The sequence below is a fragment of the Lissotriton helveticus genome, chromosome 1_1, assembly GCF_964261635.1.
Source record: "Lissotriton helveticus chromosome 1_1, aLisHel1.1, whole genome shotgun sequence".
NCBI classification, from domain to species: Eukaryota; Metazoa; Chordata; class Amphibia; order Caudata; family Salamandridae; genus Lissotriton; species Lissotriton helveticus.
This window is the reverse complement of record NC_136057.1, coordinates 1771754080-1771773784: the sequence shown is the minus strand read 5'-3', so window position 1 is coordinate 1771773784 and position 19705 is coordinate 1771754080.

Genomic DNA, 19705 nt, shown 5'->3' with positions numbered 1-19705 from the left:
ATGCACGCGTGTATGTCCTGATGTGTGTAGCTCGACTGAATACACGTTGCACTCGTTTGGATTGATGAGAGAAATGTTTTATGTATGACTTAAGTGATGATCGAACGGCCGATGGAATGGGGAAAAGGGGTCTGAACATGGTGCCTATACACGACGAACAAACAAAGATATAGCACTCCCTTACTTAGAAACGACTGTCTCTCTCTCTCCGAACCCAGCGACTGGGAGGGTGGCCTGAAGGAGAAACTTGACGGGTTATTGCAGTATGATGAAATATGACTCCAACCGGCACCCCAAATAATGCAACCAAGAATGACGTGCACCCATGAGTAAATTCATACGGTGACTAAATAGGGAAAAGTTCAGGAATGTTCCGGGGTGAGGTTTGCCCAAGTACCCTCCTCCTGGAAGACTAGGAATATTGTCAATATTTACGATTTACCACCTCCTTCTTGCACCCTCATAGACATGAAACTTAAAGCTGCCCCATTGTTCTCCCGACTGACACCCTCCGTTGCCTCAGCCCGGATGCCCATTCGCTAAAACTGATTCGAAGAGCCCACCGTGAGTATTAGCCCGACCAGGTTAGTTCCCGAACAATTGACAAAGGTGTAAGTATTTGCAACAGAGGCCACCAGCAAAGGCAGCCAGATGAATTAAGTAGGATACTAAGGATGCGCAGCATGCAGGAAGAAATCTTTTTGGCCAAGTACTGTTCTATGTTTTGTCTTGGATTCTTGTATATAATGCATGTGCTACCCCCCGCCTGAATTCATGTGTACGTAATGTATGTATCTACGTCGTCCCTCAGTCTGTGTTTCTATATAACTTGACCCCTGCTGTTCTGTGTTGTGTGCGCACTAAATGGCCTATTATTGTACACGTTTCTCTCTCTCTCTCTTTCTCTCTCTCCATGTCAGACGTGTACCGAATAGTTCGTTTAAAATGCGGACGACTCTCTCTCTCTCTCTGAGGGTCCCCCTGTTCCCTCTTCCTCTGTGTGGTAACGTTGTGCCCCGCCGGCACAAGCCTAATTGGTTTCGAGCACAAAGGTGTTCGGCAAAATTGACAGAAACTAAAACAATTGTAATTTGCCATATTACTACCTCTCCTTTCTGTAAAATGATGGAACTTGAATTGGCTAAGAAGGAAAGGACAGGTAAGACGACTGATGTCCCCTAATCTGGCCCTTTTTATCGGGGGACTATATGTCAATGGCCTTCTGTTCTCAGTTCGTTAGAAACACAATCCCCAATGCCCAGATTGCCCCACCTCTCTGCACCCAAGTACGGATGTCCAAAGCGTCCTCGTTTCTCCCGATTGACCCCAGCTCCATATCCTGAAGTATAACCGATGACCCTGATTAACCGTTGCTCCCCGAGAAAAGAATGTTTAGCCGCTGTCCCTCTCTCATGATGGTAGAAGACTGCCAGGGCTTGGGTTAGAAAGACGAGTCTCTACCGTAGGATCCGATTTCGAGGTTGATGGAAATACGCAGTTGATAGGAGTCTGACTTCTCTCCATATACGCCATGAATGAACGTCAAATAGACTTGGTACAACCTAAGTAGAAATGCCCACATACATACTCCATAGTGATAACTTCTGACCGTGACCGATGAACGTATCCCCAGCTACTAGAGATTGGGGGCGGAATTGAAATGTATAAATGTCTTCTCCTGCCAGTTCTCTAAAGCTTGTTTTGTACCCTATCAAAGATACACAATCACCGGAGGAGAGGGGCCAGACGTGACGCACAGCCTAGCCGCAGATCATGAAGCACATGTGACCTCGACCAAAGGTGGAGCCGCAGAGCAACGAGACGCGGGACGAGGCACCACTCTCAAACACGGAAAAATGAAAGGATGGAGGGCTGCCTTGAAGCCCTCTGCTTGCTGACCCACGCGTGCCAGAAGTCCCCGCCCCTTTGAGCCCGATCGATGGGCCTGCCTGCTCGTTATCCTTTGCTCCCTTGGTTTGTCTCAAAGATCTGATCCCACTCCGCCCTCTCTTCCCTCGATTATCCGACAACCCCCCCTTTTCTTTGACATGGATTTTGACTCTGAGAAGAAGAACAGCATTTAGGTAGAATAGGGTTTGCCATGAAAGGAGAAAGAAATGCAGGTGCCCAGCATGAGGCACCCTTAAAAAAAGATTAGTTAGGAAACAGGACTGTGGTCTAACAGCAGAGGACAGATCGCACCCTGTGACGTGTAAGGATGGATCCGAGCTGGACCTATAGCTCCACCGCCGGTGCTCAACAGCGCCAACGGAAGAAAACGAACTACTAGAGCCCACCAGTGATGGCTCGCTGCTAAAAAGACACTGTGGCGAAGACCCCCCCTCCCCTTTCTGGACTTTCCACCCCCCCCCCTGGACTAATTGCTTGTATTGAACTGAGTTCCTCCCTCAACCACTTTTGTATTGTTTTCAAAATGTTTCATCGGCCACTCTTTACTGTACATTGATACCGCCGGAAAGAGAGTCAGAACATGGTTCCATAATGTGTCGAGACATTTCCTTGATTGATTCCGACTGAGTTGTATACCGATCTCTAGACTCGTATATATATCACGACAAATGTAAATTCATATGTATTGCACCACGTCTATTGCATCGACTGCACAGGGTTATGTGCAACCCGCCAGTATTGACAAACGCTATTTCATTGACCACACATGGCTATATGTACACCCCGTCAGTTATGATATACACGGAAATGAACTAACTCATGTTAAAAAGCGGCGACTGTGGAAAATGACAATGTATATGTACATAAGCGGCGTTCATTTGTGTTCACCATACCCCTCGCTGTAAGCAGAACGAATACCGCGAAGCATTGCCCGCATCATCTCGCCAGGATAGGCCCATGCACGCACGTACACGGCAGCGATTTTAGGCACCAAGGCCTCTCTGCCCACTCCCGATAGCCAGCGTCTCTCCCTCCCCCTCACTCCCCAGCCTCGCAAGCATCCCCGACAGCCCCCGGTCTCTCATGCATAGGCCATAAAACCCTCTCCCTCTGCGCGACCCCGCTCTAAAAGTGACACCCCTGCCTGACCGACACCCCCTGCATTCCTCCCAGGAACACCCTTCCCCTCTTCTGATGACCCCCCCCGGCTACACCTGGCCTCTCGACCCGGTCCCAAGTCATAAACGAAGCCTCATGGATGTACCCCCCCCCCCTGGCCCTGCATAGCGAAACGTGATACACCAACTGAAGTGCCCGATCTTATCGCCTGCCCAACCTTAGATCTGACCTCCCCCTCTTGCCCTCGTGTCCTGTTGGAATGTCCGGCTGCTAGATTACAATCACATGTTACATTTGGGAGGGGAAACGACATCCGAGCGACGGGTGTGGGAATAGGCCTGAAGCTGGGATTCCAAGCATGCCTTTTCGTACTTCAAAGTTTCTTTATTGCAATAAGGAATGTTTGTGCATCATAAACCTGTGTATAAAAGACTGAGCCTCAGAGAAACTTGTTAGAGCACCTCTTGAAGACATTGTGCGTGTGTCCGAAATGACAGGCTCTCCTCATGAGAAATAAAAACCTGTTCTTGCATTCCCTCTTCCAGCGCCCGTCTCTTTATTTGGTAACTGTTCAAGATGGGAACAAAGAGGTGTCTTATGCTAGCAGCCTGGGCATCGGTTGTAATTTGGGCTGTTTTTCCTCAGGCTGATTCTTGTTGGTGATCACTGAGCTTCCTCGGACACTGACAGGGTAAAAAGGGGCCAGAGGGGAACATCAAATCAAACTGGACAAATATGCCATCTCTAAAGAACCGGCAGCAGCAGGCGGAAATATGGAGGTCCTGTCCCAGGTTGAATTGGGGCCCAGAGGATGAAACATTCACGCTGCGGGATGTAATTGTGGCCATACAGGGGGTTGCGCACATCGCTAGAGGCCAGAATAGACTGTCACCACAGACCTCACGTTAGTAAGGGCGGACCTGCGCAACATCGGCACTCGAATAAAGGAGTTCGATGACACACCAGCGGTCCTCAAGGCAGATACGGCTGCTCTGAAAACACAAGTCACTGAATTGCGGGCAGTGACGGTGGCCCTGGGTACCCACCTCAAAGACTTTGAGGGCCGTTCAAGGCGTAATAACATTTGCATACTAGGGGTCTCTGAGAGGGCAGAGGGGCCAGCAATACATCTGTTTGTAGAGGACCATATATTAAAATTCATCCAGCCTCGCGGCCTCACCAAATATTTTGCAGTGAACCGAGCCCACAGAGTCCTGAGCACCTGGCCAAGACCGGGAGCGCCCCCGCGTCTCATCATAGCTCTCCTGTTAACTCATGTAACAGTGATGCAATACTTCCAACACCGCAGCACCCCCGCTCACCTATGAAAATGCAACTATTACATTCTTCTCCGACTTCACCTTAAAAGTACAAAGGATGCGCCAGAGTTTCTTCGAGGTCAAGAAAGCGATGCGCGAAAGGAAACTCAAAGATTTCATGGTATTCCTGGCTCACTTGCAGGTGGCAGCGGAAGGCAAGACCTGGTATTTCTCCACCTTAGAGGAGGCGTGGGATTGCTTCGATGGTTAGAGTCCTGCTTCTAGGACTAAGCCTCAGAATCACCCCAGGAGACAGAGACGGGACACTGACAGAATGGAAGCACAGAGAGAGGTGGACAGCCAGAGAGATCAAAGTGACTCCCCTTGACATCCTGAGTTATTATTGCCGTTATCCTGAGGAGCATAGAATGATCAGCAGTTGGGAAGTAAAGGACGACGAACATGAACTCCTGCCGACACTGCTACTAGTGGCCCCCAGCAGGTATTGTACTCACTGCAACCCACTGGCCTGGAACTGATAACCAATTGAAGTGGCTACTTGCTTTGCTTGTAAGGAATGAATCGATGGGAACAGTAAGATGTTTTGATCAAGGGGACAGACGGAAGGGGCCACAGCCTTGTCCTGTGCCACCTACTATTTAAGATGTTCTTTTGGGGTGACAGGTGCTCTGCAGTGTTGGGGGGTAGGTAGTTTTAGGTCAGCTTTGCAGGGAGGGGGAGTGTTGTTGGGAAGTTTACCTTTGATAAGTGTGTACCACTGAATGCATGGTTGGGTTACACCTCTGTCTCACTTTGCAGTACTACACGCTTACACAAAACACTGGAGAAGTATTCCTGGTCTGTTTGTCTGGCCGCGCCTGCAGGGGACAGCCAGAGAGAAACACACAGACAGCACCTAAGGTAACTGATATAGATAGGGCTCATCCTCGCCTCCTGCCCGGTAACATAAATGGCATAGGTGATAAGATCAAGGGGGTGTTGGTATTGCAATACATCAAGTGACACTCCCCAGACGTGGTCATCCTACAAGAGACACATCTGGTGGGCACTCCTAGTAGGGCCATGGATAGGTGCGGTTGCCGGATGCTAGCCCATGCAGGATACACTGAAGGCTCAATGGGTGTGGGTATACTAGTAAAGAAATCACTGCCATTCATGGTCTGCAACACCTGAGCAGACAGAAGCAGGTGATATGTGTCTCTCACTGGTACATGGGAGGAGGTAATTGTGAATATTCTTAGTGTGTACATCCCACCCAGACTGCACAACACTTCTCTGCCCGACTTGAGCTCACTAATACTTAGTCTGCTGGAGGGGGAGCTGTTTATGAGTGGCAACTTTAACCTGACTCACAGCGAGGTCAACGACTGAAGGTCCCCTTGATATGTGACGTTGGCCCATCGTTCGTTGGAAGACTTTCTCAATGCCATGGGTCTCTTAGACATGTGACACACTCTTAACCCCTCAATATGACATTTCACCTTCCATTCAGAGGTCATGGTAGACTTTCCAGAATCAACTTTGTACTGGCCTTGTCTCATCGTCTCCCCGCTTCTGTGAGGTTTGACATTTGGCCAAGGGCATCTCCGATCTTTTCTCTCTCTGGGCGGTTTACGACCTCGGTGTTCAAGCGGACCTGTAAGTGATCATGCTCAACCCATGTTACCTTAAGATTCCCAAGGTGAGGGAGGGCCTCGTCCAGGTCACAGAACATTATATTTCAGAAAACTAAGCAACAGTTGACTCAGCATTTACATTGTGGGAAGCCTATACGGCTGTGATAGAGGGGCAGCGCCTTTCCTTGATCGTAGGCCATAAGAGAGACAAAGGGGTAAGGTTGGAGCCACTAGAGCATGACATTTTGAAGTTAAAGGAACAACTGATGCTCCAGGACCAAATGGGTATCAAATATAACAAACACAGGGCGTCTTTACAATGAGTTTACATGGTCAGGGACAAAGCAGGTAAGCTCCTTGCCTGACTGGATAGAATGGAGAGAGCGAGCCAAAAGGAATTTAAAATTCATTCCGGGGAGGGGTAATGTGAAACCGAAAGATTGACAATAGGTGAATCTTTTGTCCCTTACTAACAACTTCACTCTCCATCTCAGTCCCCAACAGCTAAGGAATGGCGGCTTATAAAACCGTGGGCCGTAACAGTTTGGGTGTCAAACCTTTCTCTACAAAAGAGAAAAAGCAACCCCAAGGGCAGAAGTCGGAAACAGACGACCAGCCCAAGGCTAAGAAAAAAAATTGGCCGAAAAAACAAAAACAGGGTAAACAACAGCAACAGAAACAGGGGTCACGTCCTGGATCTCCAGTGCCTGCACCTCCAGAAAGTGTTTATGACTTGCGCGATCGCGCAACGAAAACATCTCCTGATCGGTTTCAGGTTACTGAACAACACTCTCCTTGTTCTTTTCAGGACTCATCGGCCTCATCGACCGGTGGTGGAGGAGGCGGCAGAGGTCGAGGTGGCCAGCAGGGACCCGACCAGCCCCGCCCGAAAGACAGTAAAAGCAAACAGGACGATTCAACACCGAAAAGACCCCAGTTTCAGAAAAAGAAAGTTGCCGCTTTAACATTGAGATATGCCACAGATAGTGAGAACGCATCTTTGGAATCTGACATGGGCTGGACAGCGCGGCGGAGATTACCATAGTGCGAGAGGCCCTGCGTCCACTACTGAAGGTGACAGCGACTGACCAGTATGTTGTTGTGGAGACAGCTGATACCAGAGTAGCTCCCCCTGATAGGCTTTATAACATTGTCCTTTTAATTGAAGGTGACATACAACGTACCATAAAAGGGGTATTTTGGGAAAATCTTACGACTACCTATAACATTTTGTTAGCAGAGGCTGACTGGCCCCCACCTTTTGTCTCGCAGCTCCAAGAGGGGAGAAGGTGATCCTCCCTAGTTTCCCGCACACTGTCTCAAAGGAGCATGCGCTGAATTTTGCAGAAGAGTGGGCTAAAGCACTTGCGCCGGCTCTGTACCGTACTCACTGTGGTTGGGATACATTTCCCCCACATCACGAGATTCCCTTACGGTCTATGCCACAGCCTCAACCTCAATATCCCATCCGACACAAAGCTAAGGCTTCCGTTGCGGAAATCCTTGCTCAATTGTAATATCAAGGTGTAAATGAAACTTGTGTGTCACCGATGAATAACCCTCTTTTTACTGTGACCAAGCCAGACGGCTCGTTCCATTTGGTATTGGATTACCGGCATTTGAACTCGCAATTATTATAATGGACAAAGGTCCTAAGGATAATTCAGCAGAATACACAATATAATTATAGACCGGAATCAGTACTATAATCAATTTTCTTCACCCAGCCGGGTGAGGAAGTTTTAATTTATGATCAATGAGATATCAATTGACCTAGGGGAGGTCACACATACACATTTGAATAGGGCACAGTCCTGTACCTAATCCAAAATGAAAAAAACGAACAGTGAAAGAAATAGACAAGTAAGGAGAAAGTTTTTAACAGGCAAAGAGCGTTGGAGCCAATTGTCGCTTGCAAACTATTACGTAATCTCAGCAAGTTTCGACATACAGTATCTACAGAACAATATACAGGTAAATTAGCTGTAGAACTGCTTAATCGTCGACGTTTCGATCCCCTGGCTCCCAATAGACCGGGATCATCATCAGGACTGTACTAATCATTGCCTGTTTGTATTGCAGACGCCTATCGGCTGCTCCTTTTGGACATGGGTCAGGGGTTGTTAGGGGTTTGAAAATACCCTCGTATTTCAAGTGCCTTAAATATAAGAACGTGTCTGCTCAAGTCGGGGGCCCACAGCGGAGTCCTCCTCGCTGGTCGGATTAAGGTTCAATAACCAGAGTCAATTGCTCCTTAGTAACTCCAGCCGCGTAATTGCGGCAGTATTGTTGCTTCCGTAGGGATCTACGAAGCAAGAGGCGTGGGGGGGACTCAATGGCCTCTCTCCTCGCAATGTCATACCTGTGCAGTACAGAATAGCTACAGCTCTGCTTTAGTGGATGGTCTTGTGAGAAAACGGTTTAAAACCACACTTGACATTTCCAATGGTTTTTTTGCCCACAATTTAGATGGTCTTAGTTCCCAATGGACCAGTTTTACAAGTGGTGGCAAACAACGCCAATACAAACGTTGACCTATGGGCTATAAGAATAGTCCAGGCGTGTTTGCTGCCCGCATTGTCTCTCTCTTAGAGAGAGTGGACACGGATGCGTGTTCGTATGTGGATGACATCTATCTCACAGACGACGAGCTTTGGGCGCATCTATGTCGCGTTGACCGCATAATTTGTAACTTTGCGGACTTTGGTTACAAATTCAACTTTGCAAAGTCTCACATTGCAGAGTACACAGTGTTGTTCCTGGGCTATGAGCTCAACAATGAAGGTCGAGGATTGGCTCCTCACTTCTTGGAGAAATGCGCACAACTGCGCGCTCCTACAACTCTGAAAAAGTTACAGTCCTTTCTGGGATTTTTGAATTTCGGGCGAACATACATTCCTTAATATGCCCAGCGTATCAAGCCTTTGTATGCTTTGATACAACCTACTTTTACCAAATCTTGCTGGCTGCCGGAACATTCAGCTATTTTGCAATCTTTACAGGCTGATCTTCTAGAATCTAAATTCTTACTGACTTGTGATAACCATTGACGTCTCCGTATGTCACATTTATTTTTGATGCCTCCCTACAGTCGCAAGAGTTTTTGCAGTATGAGTTTGTTCATCCTGCGCCTTTGACTATGCGGCCTTTGGAGGATTTCCATTGCATCATATACACTGATGGTTCAACGCTAGTTGCGCATGGGTCTAAGCACGCATACGTTTCAGCTTGCGTCATTGTGGTAGGTGCCATGGTGAATGATGAGTTCAAGTCCAGGGTCGTGCACACGCAGACTTTAGGGGACTGCACCGCACAATTGGCAGAGCTTCGTGCTCTGATGCTTGCATTGGAGTACGCTGATTCTAGTGTGACGACTCTTATTGTGAGTGATTCTTACTACTGTGTCCAGTCTTACAATGAAAATCTTTTCTTTTGGATTCAGAATGATTTTCGAGATTCCAAAGGTAGCACAATAAAACATAAAATTATCTGGGTCAGAGTGGCTGAGCTTAAAGAGCAGTTGCCACTCGTGTTTGTAATTCATGCTCTCGGTCAACAGCGCGTAGGAGTTCACGCTGTTGGTAATTCATTGGCTGATGAGGCCGCAAAATCAGCAGTATCGACATGTTTGGTTGCAGCAGTTACACGTTCCAAAAGTAAGATTGATGATGATATCCTGGCAGCTGTTGCTGCGAGTGAGAAGGGAAGTAAATATCCTAAAGGGTTCCCTTCAAAGTATTCATACCACTTAAGTCCTGATAAAGTACCTTATGTGAAAATACCAGACGTTGGTGAAAGGTTGATTCCCAACGCGGACCGCAGGCCAGTGCTGATTACTGCAGCCCATGAAGGTGTTGCGTCTGCGCATGCGGGCGTTTCGGCTACTGTATCTCAGTTACAACAACGTTTCTGGTGGCGGGGACTGTACAAGCAGACGCGTGATTATGTCCTTCAACGTGACATTTGCCAGCAGATTAAACCTTCAACTGCTGCACGTCCGACCCAGACACAGTTGTACATTTCTAATAAACCACTTGGTTGTGTTTACTTAGACCACTGCGGTCCTTTCTCTTCTGATACTGCGTATAAGTACATCTTAGTAGCAGTTGATTCATGCACACTCTTTGTGTGGGTCTGGCCACACCGCATTGCTGATTCATGAACTGTCATAAGAGACTTGCGTGCCTTTGTAGGGATTTTTGCCTGTGGTACCTTCCATTCGGATCAGGGTCCGGCTTTCGCCTCTAAGGCGTATAAGGATGCCCTGACTTTGTTGGGAGTCCAAGTCAAGTTTTCGTCTCCATACAGACCTGAGGGTAATAGTGTTGTGGAACGAATGAACCGAGATTTAAAGCAGTCCTTGACAGCTAGAGTTACAGGCACTGGCAGGAACTGGCTGGCCCACCTAAATAGCGTGCAGCGTGCTCTAAATAATCTCCCTAGGGTCTCTGGGTGGGCGGACCCATACGAAATGCTCTTTGGTATCAAGATGTTGGTACCGGACCTTGACGGTCTAGACCAGGCGGCTGTTGCTGCCTCCTTTTGAAGTAGATGAACATTGCAATGTTTTACAGAATCTAAAAGAGACGAAAGACAGTCTTGCCATGGAACATTTGCCCTCCACCCCGGATGATGCGTTGCAGATCCCGGTAGTTGGCTGGCTACCCCAAGTTGGTGAACTGGTTCGAGGGAAGATCGAGAACAGAAAGAATTTGGTCCGTCTTATCGAGCTCCAGTTCCGGTGCTTGGCGTGAAAGGCACAAGAACAGTCATTTTACCACCACTTCCAGGTCATAAGCAAAACAGGTATATCTCCACTGACAATGTCAAGATACACAGAGTGGCCGATTCTTCTTAGTATGACACCGGTAGTCTGCCTGATGTTGCCCTCGAGATGCCTGCAATTTCTAGTCCTTTATTGAGTACACTGCCTGGTACTCAACTTGATGAAACTGACTACACTTACCCAACTGACTTATCGATACCTGATTTGCAAACTCGCTTGGCTACAGAATCCAGATTTTCATTTGACACTGATTCACAAACATCGAGGAAACCTTCAAAGGTCTCTGTTTTGGCTAAATTGTTTAAAAAACATTTTTTCATTTCCCCTTGGACCTACATTGGGTTGGTGCTTTTTTCAGTTTACCTTTTCATGTCAATTGGCTTTGTGGTGTATTTTTTTCGGCTTGTCAATGGACACTATGTCGAGGAGAGAACATACATTTGACATATCAATGGAACATTGGCTCCCAATTTCTCATCGCACAGATTGAAGAGAGACTTGGCGTTTGTTAACATCACTACTTGACCTGTTTTAGATGGGATTGTATGGGATGCTGTTCGTTTTCAAATTCATGGGCCCACTGAGGTTATAAATGTCCCTAATGTGCTTAGAGTTTCTATGGGGGATGTAATTAAACAAAATATACGTTCTGATGATTGGGATGTTCAGGCCGTAGAAGCTTTATTTTCTGATTTGAAATGTTATGCTGCCTTTGATGCTGAAGATTTGTATTTAGAATCTGCTAATTACGGTGATTTATATTGTTACCAACATTTTTGCAATCACTACCTGCATAAAACTAATAGCAGGAGGAACACTGTAAATTATACACAATGGGAGCATTGTCCAGCTCCTATACAAGGCAGTTCTGCTTCCTTTTTGAAAAGGTTCACTTATTTTACTGATTTTAATCAGTCAAATCCCAATGCATTTTATTTTAAGATGACTGAAAAGTCCACATCCAAAGTTAGACTTACCGATACTAAATTATTGTATTCGAAGTACTTTCTTGACCAGTTAGCTGTAGGTGGCTACGAGTTGTGGAAGGATACAATTGACCTTAAATCAGTTTGGGGTTCTAAAAGCTGGCAAGTGCAAGGCACTGAGGCTTTGCACCGTGCATGCCTCATCCCTAACCATATGTTGTTATTGAATTCTACAATTTCACAGACAACATGCTTTGGATTGGCTACTACTAAATTAGAAGAATAATCCGGCTGGAATAATGCCACAACATTTTCGATCAGAGAGTTACAAACTCTGTTGCAAAATTCCATAGCCAGTTTGGATCCTAAGGGTTGGTTGCTCTGGCACAGAAGTGCTGATTCTTGTCAGCATCGTTTTCTGGGTTTGGCTCAAGGCTTTACACAGGTCAGGGTGGATCCCCCTTTCGAAAGTGGCCATTCTGTTACCACCTATTCTGTAGGCAAATTATGTCAGAATTGTCTCAAACATTCCACTTTGACGTCGGTTAAATTACATTTATCTAAACTGACTGACGATGTTGATCTGAATGATTTTATAAAGGGCCCGGCTAACGGCAGATCTAAAAGATTGATATATGCTATTTACAACGAAGTCTGGAAAACATCCCAGATTGAGGTGGCTACCCGCATTAGAGCTATAGATCAGGCTAATTTAGAGAAAGTGCTAGCAGTTGTAGATAACAGCATTAATACGCTTTCTTCTCGCATTTACACGTTGGACAATATTGTATCGTCTGTTGTTGATATTGTGCAGAATGAAGTGTCTGTTTTGTACCATGGTCAAAATCAATTGCGTTCCATTATGCAGTGTGCATGGACTTTAAAAACCTTAAAAGCTGGCAAAGTGCCATGGAATTGCATGAACACATCATCATTGTTTGCCCCGTTTATTTTAACTGACAAGCAGCGTTTACTGTCAATGAAAGATGCATCCTTTTCTATGTTACACATTGAAAGGTTAGAACCATTACCGTTTTCTGTGGCAGAGGCCAAATCAGCAACGTGGCTTATCCACGGGTTAATAACTCTCCCGTTCCCTCTGTTCACGTTCGAGGGGTGTATGAAGTACTTTGCAATTGGTAGATATGAACCTCTTGGAAGTGCTTATCTCCATGAAGCTTGGTCGCTTCCATTTACCTATAGATGCCTTAGGGAGGGTAAGGAAGTTCACATTATTTACTATATAATCAAATGTTTTGGTTTTAAGGGGGATAGGTATTTTTCCTTTATCTCTCTTTTCTCTTCTCTGTTTTCTCCTTTTTCCAACTGCTGAGAGATTTATATGCAATGAACCGAATGATAGGTACAGTTGGAAAGACCTTCTGTCTGATAATTTGTTCATTTTTAAAGTTGCTTACCGCCGAGTATCATGTGGTTTTTCCACACGATTATTCAGTGAATTTTAAAACAATTTGTCTATATCGTGTTTTATACTTATTACGATTGATTTGTGACTTAAATGTGTGTTCTTGCTTTGGGTCTTTTGTATTGTATTTTTTTGCTATATTGGTTTGTTATATTTATGTATATTTATGTATATATATGTCACTATTTTTGCAGCCCGAATGAAGTTCCCACTGCACTAATGGGAAGGAAACGCGTTGGCTGTGCCTATGCTTATTGAAAATTAACAATTTGAATAAAAGAAGAAATATTCACCTTACATTTCTTGTTCTATTGACTTCAATTTGAGTGCACCTTCCGCTTTGGCTTCTTCATTTGTAATTTTCACATCCCTGAACAGCGGGTGTAGGAAGCGGTTGCACCAACTGATATCAAGAACTTACGGAACCATTGTGCTCGACCCTGGCATGCTGTGTATGTGCTTTTGTGATTTAGGGCAAGGAAGTTTATTTGAATGGTGAAGATTGCACTGAAACACCAGATCACGCATTGATGTGTAGACATATCCAATTACATGGCTCTTGTAACCAGAATGAGCCGAATTTCGCATGTATTTTGAAAGGTACACCGGTGCCTGCTATCGTGCCCACATTCATATTACTGGCAAATGGGAGTTATTTACTTTTAAACAATGAAGATTGCTGTGGGCTAATAAAAGGAATTGCTTATGTAGTTACCGTCAGTGAACGTGTGGTTTGCTGTAAGAATGTAATGTATCCTCCCCCACATGGGAAGCTTGATGTTTCCATCTGGCCCTTGATTCCGACCTTGAGAGCAGAGTTCAACAAGATGAGTCGCATAAGAGCTCTATTGTCCCCGAAAGAAGTTGCCCTCACATCTGCTCGCGAGACATTCGTCCTTCACGTGGCTAACACCCGCACAGAGGTGCATGCTTTATTAAATACTGACTTGCCTTTGCATTTCGGTGAATTAATTCACACTATCTTTAATGCATCGTCCACAACGGGGCTGGCCCACTTTTTCAAAGTTTTTAGCAGTGGCCTTGTGACTTCTTTTCAAACTATTTTCGGTGTCTTCTCTGCTTTCTTTCATTCTATTGTTTCAAGCCTATTTGGTGGATTTCCCTTACTTCTGGCTCTAGCTGCAGGCGTTCTTTTACTGTTTTGTTTAATTCAAAATGGATGCACGTCCTGTGTTACAAGAAGAGCTGTCACGTCTGGTGCTGTTTCGCAGCCGAATGCTTGAGTACTATGGGGCGCTGTCTCTTGCTACTTTGAGTGCGGCTTATGGATTATCGTTTAGATTTTCCTACTTTACATGTGTCCATCCTGTCTTTCATTGCCTGAGTTGCGATTTCGACTGGGCCCTGGAATTGTGTCTCTGCAATACGGTGTCTCCGGATGTGGATTATAATCAGTTTATGAGCCCCTTAATTGCTCATGAATTGCTTTGTTCTGATGGAGGGATTATGGCATTTGCAGCGATGCATGGAATTCTGGGTCTTTGGAATGTGTTCGCAGCGGCGCAAGATTTCTTGGCACACAGCTTCATTGAAAACCCACCTCTGATGGTGCTAGAAGCTCCAGTAATTGAAGAACATGTATGTTCTTTCCCACTTTTAAATTGGATGGCTGAACTATTTTCGGATGAGGACAGTGACTTCCTATTGGAGGCTGTTGCTGTATATTTTGCATATTCATTGTTAGGATGAGATATGTCATCGCTTCTCTATCCCATAACCGAGGTCATTTAGTGGACATCGAACACTTTTTTTTTTTCAAGCCTCTACGAAAAATTTTCTCTGCCCCAGGCCTATTGACTTTGCTAAGGCCAATGACTAAATTTTTTGGATTTGCATTCTTATTTCACTATGAGGATTTTAAAAGGCAACATTTTTCTACTTATTTTTTCCCTTTTTGCAAATTTGAGCCTGGGTCTGACTGTCGTTCTTGAACTCTGCATTCCTAAATTTGCCCCTTATCTTGTGTTATCTTATCTTATCCATGCTCGGATCAAGGGAGGGTGTCATGTAGATAGGCTTTGCCTTCACACTGTGTTAAGTTAGCATGAGCTTATTAGAAGTTTAAACGCCATTTTTTCCTTTCTGCTGCTTCTGCACACGGCACATATTGTTATTATTGCTTTGAGCCTAGTAGAATATTTTGCTTCACACGAGAATAATATGTTTTCCTACAGTATCAGCTTTGCTTGGTAAGCTATGTCTGAACAGTGAGTGCCGAGGCCTTCAAGGTTATTTCAACACAGTGGTTGTTGTTCGGTTTGATCAGCGCACGTCCTAGACATAACACATATGCAGCTGTGGCCAACTCTGGGTTTTGGTGCGTTTAATAATGCACTGCGCAGAGCATGCACAAACACTTGATGAATATTCGCATGCAGAGAGCTGGGGTAGAAGATGATGTGATCCCTTTCTACTAAGGCCAGAGGTATGGGGCCGCCCTTCTAAAACCCAAATAAACCTTCTTTAGATATAATATAATATACTAGCAAGGAAGGGTAAGACTGAGGTGACATTTAGTCTTCTTCCCTTTAGCATTTTAACATGCTTTCTCCCTTTGTATTTTATGGACTAGTAACTATGCTGATAACCTTGTTGCTTATAAATTATATGTTTGCTTGTATTAGCTAGGATACTGCGCCTGAGAACACGGCATTAGAAATAAATATTTCAAACCTGCACATGTCTTCATTTACTCCTCGTTCTGGATTGATATGTTAGTATAACGAAAGAGTGTTCATGTGTTCCACGTTACCTGAGGTGTTCTAAGTCCATGTTCTGGGTTGTCTAATCATTGGGGGTATGGAAGAACCAATGGGACACTGATTGCTAGTCTGGTAGGGGATTTTGGATACAGAGGTGAGTTTTGGTACACCCTAATTCACTGAGGTTCTAAGTCTCTATGCACAGTTCTGTGTAGGAGCAGAATCCCTGCGACAATACCCAGTACTCTATTTCACGACCCGTTAAGCTTCAGGGCCCCACAGCTGTTACCATCATACTCTGGCACATCGCACTGGCAGCGCTGGGATGGAAGGGTAGGTTAATCCAGTTCACACCCTTGTGGCATTATGAGGCTTTGGGTACCCTGGGAACAATACTGGGGTTTGACAAGAGGGACCTTATCAGGCTAACTAAGGTGGGTGATCTCTGGTCTCTGGTAGCAGTTATATTCGTCTCTGTCTTGCAGCAAGACTACCAACTGGCCCCCTTAGGAAACATAACATTACTTACAGGTTAGACATGCTCTCCAGACAGTGCTTTCCACGGGCGAGTAAATTCCGGACTCCTCCCCACTGGAGGATAGACAACTCGATGACCTATGTAACGCAACATCCCTCACATATCGCAAGCTGATTTATAACCCCCAGATACCCTCATACAGTTACATGCTAAATGGGCCTTGGATTTGGGTGGAATGGTGGATGATCAGGTGCCTGAAGCCCTAACCTCCCCGAAGGAAGTAGCAATAAAGACCGGGTTCCGCTTGGTGCAGCTCAAAATAATGAATAGATCTTACTTTGCCTGTACCAAGTCGGTAAAAATGGGTAGAGCAATGGATGAGAGCTGCTGCAGCAATGTGGTCAGAGAGGCACATTTTTCCATATCGTATGGGAAAGCCCTGATGTGCACTGCTATGGGGATGCAGTAGTGCTATGCTTCTCACAGCTAAATAGTGCTTGCTCAATATCTGGGACGCCACTTGCCTAAACTGTATGGACCGGACCTGGATGACACAGGGTCTGGCAGCAGCCTAGCATAATATTGCCTATCATTGGGGGACGGAAATGGTGCCACGTCTGAGGGACTGGAAGAAAGACATGAACTGGTGCATGGTGGCCGAGAAAGTGGTGTATGAGAACACAGGCTATCCTAATAAATGGGGGGACATTTGGGGTAAGTTGAATGAGTGCAGTAGGGGCCTGCGTGACTTCCTTTAGTTGGAGAGTGAGACTAGACCTAACCACTAAATATGTATTGCCAAATTTCTACTGTTTGGGCTGGGTGGGAGAGGGTGGGAATGTATCCACTGTGTAGTGCAAATATTGGATGTATACCTATTTAAAACAACACTTCAATGTGGTGTATTAACAGTTTTTTGCCTAAATAAAACGATCTTTATGGAAACAAAAATGTTTGCAGTAAGGATCCATCATGTTGATGGAGCCCTGCACCAAATTGCGAAAAACATTGACAGGTACCATTGTGATGGCGGATCCCGGCAATGCTTTAGGAATAACCTTGCTGGTTGGTGGGTGGCACCCCAGTCAGCGTGATGGAGTAATTTACTCCATTGCCCTGCGGGAGAGACAGGTCTCTTGCCGAAATATAAATCAGGCCCTTAGTGTTCTAAGCCCACGAGGACTTCAGAGGAGGCACTTACAGACTCATAGGATGTAAGTGTGAGGCCAACAACAGAGTCCAGTCCAGGTCCAGTTGCCACTGGTCAGCTGGGCAGTTGCAAGAAAGGCCTCTTGTAGCTCGTTTTCTGCCTGTAAGCATACAGGAAGTCAGTCAACTGCCCCTTGAAGTTCACTGCATTGTCTTGGATACAAGAAGGAGTTGGTCCATTCATTCAGGGCTCCTCTCAGGTTACCAAAAGCATCATCTTCTGATCTTGCACAAGTTCAGGGAGTGTTCTTAAGTGTGTGTCTGGAGGTGCCACATTTATGCTAAGAACCAGCTTGTGGGTGTGAGTGACTGCTGGGCACCACCTCACCAATGGGGTAAAAGTTCCCAGGACCAACCCTACCCACCTTATCAGTAGATCCTGTTTGCCTTAGTTAAAACTGGCCCAAAATGCCATGTATCAGAGCATTGTCAAGACAATGAAAATCTTTTACCACACTAAAGTTAAGGTCTGAGGGCTGGGGTACGGGGTCGTGGGGGCTGCTATGGTATCCATTTTGAAATAGACACTGTACCCACAACAAACCCAGAGACAGAATTCTGGTAGCACAAAGGGAGAGTCCATCAACAACCAGACAGGGAATACACAAGAACTGTCTTGGCATCCTGTTCTCTCCATTTCAAGTGTGCCCAACGTGTTACATGTGGTTCAAGAGGCCTGTCAAGCATGATGTGACAGTGTTGTGTCACAGGGCATTTACATCCCCATTCTGAATATTCAGTGGGATTAGAGTAATCATCTCTGCCAATTCAGGTCATCCTATTGTTTGATACTGGGCGATGTTTCACACCAATTTTACACTTATTCAAGGCTGAGCACAGGCTTATGCTAATTAGCCTTCTGACGGTTCTGGCACGTAAAGGGCATCTTTATAAAAGTTACTTTCCTTTATTCAATTCTGAATTCACCACTGAATTAGATATTTCAATGACTATTAAAATAGTTGTTTAATTACTTTTGTTGCTGTTCCCAGGGTTATCAGTAGTTATATTTTAACTGTAGGCTAGTTTTCTACACAGACAGCTAGACTTGCCACGGTGAACATAAAACCTTATAGAGATATGGTAACCTTCATTTTCCACATGTCTCTCTTTCAAATACCACGCACCCCACCTTGCGAGCTGCAACACCTACACAAAGGTGGCTTATTAATATTGAAAAGGAAGGTTTTGTCCTATCAAAAAGAGTTATTTTGACACATCACAATCTTGGTTTTACACTGCAGTAGTAAGGCTACATAGGATTCGCCTGGAGTCATGTTTTCCCTGCCACTGTCGTGTATGGCACAATAGATGCTTCAGTCCACAAGTGGCATTTAACTTCCAGGTCCTGGGTGCATTTTCTACTCCATATACTAGGTACTAGTTAAATGCAAGTTAAATGTCCCAAATGTGATAATTAGGAGTAAGTTATTTCAATAATTTCTAAAGGGAGAGCACATGCATTTTACTGGTGGATAGCAGTGCTCAGAGTTTTAAAGCCAGAAAAACAGATAGTTAAAAAATCTGGGGGACACCACCCAAAGATGGTCATCATTTCTTACATTGTGATTCTCCAGGATTTCTATTGAGAAAGGCAATAAATAGATTGACGGAAAGTTTCTTAGCTTGCATTGGTTCGTGTTGGCCTTTTTTCAATAAGGGCACAACCAAAGTCATTTTCCACTCATCTGGCACTACAGCATTGCCCAAAGACCTGCTACAAAATTCCAAAAACAACTTAGCCAAGCAGATGATACATCTTTCCCGATACCAGTGGAATAGGATCCAGCGTAGAGCATGCAGAGATTGAACTGGCTAATTCCATGAATACTTAACAGCCCAAAGTATGAAAATGAAGGGCAATCAGTTGTGATACATAAACTGGTCTCAGTTACACAGCTTGACAGCCAATCCATGATTACTGGGGGCATGGATGATTGTACAAAGTTACCACAAGTAGTGAATATTTTCTCCATGAAGAAAGTTGGAAAATATATCATACAGTAGCTGTGTATGCTCAAAGGACTGCTTTGTACAGAGAGGAGAAGACAAAGACACTTACTATCGAGAAGATCTCTTTGGATGGATTGCATGCTACCAGGATTTTGTTAGCAAAGAAATCTTCCATAGTGGATAAACCCAAGTTTTTCTAATCCTTAAAGGCAGTCTTCATCTCAAGTTTGGACTCAGGGGTGTCATATGTAGGCCAAATTATTTCAAGCTATCAAAGG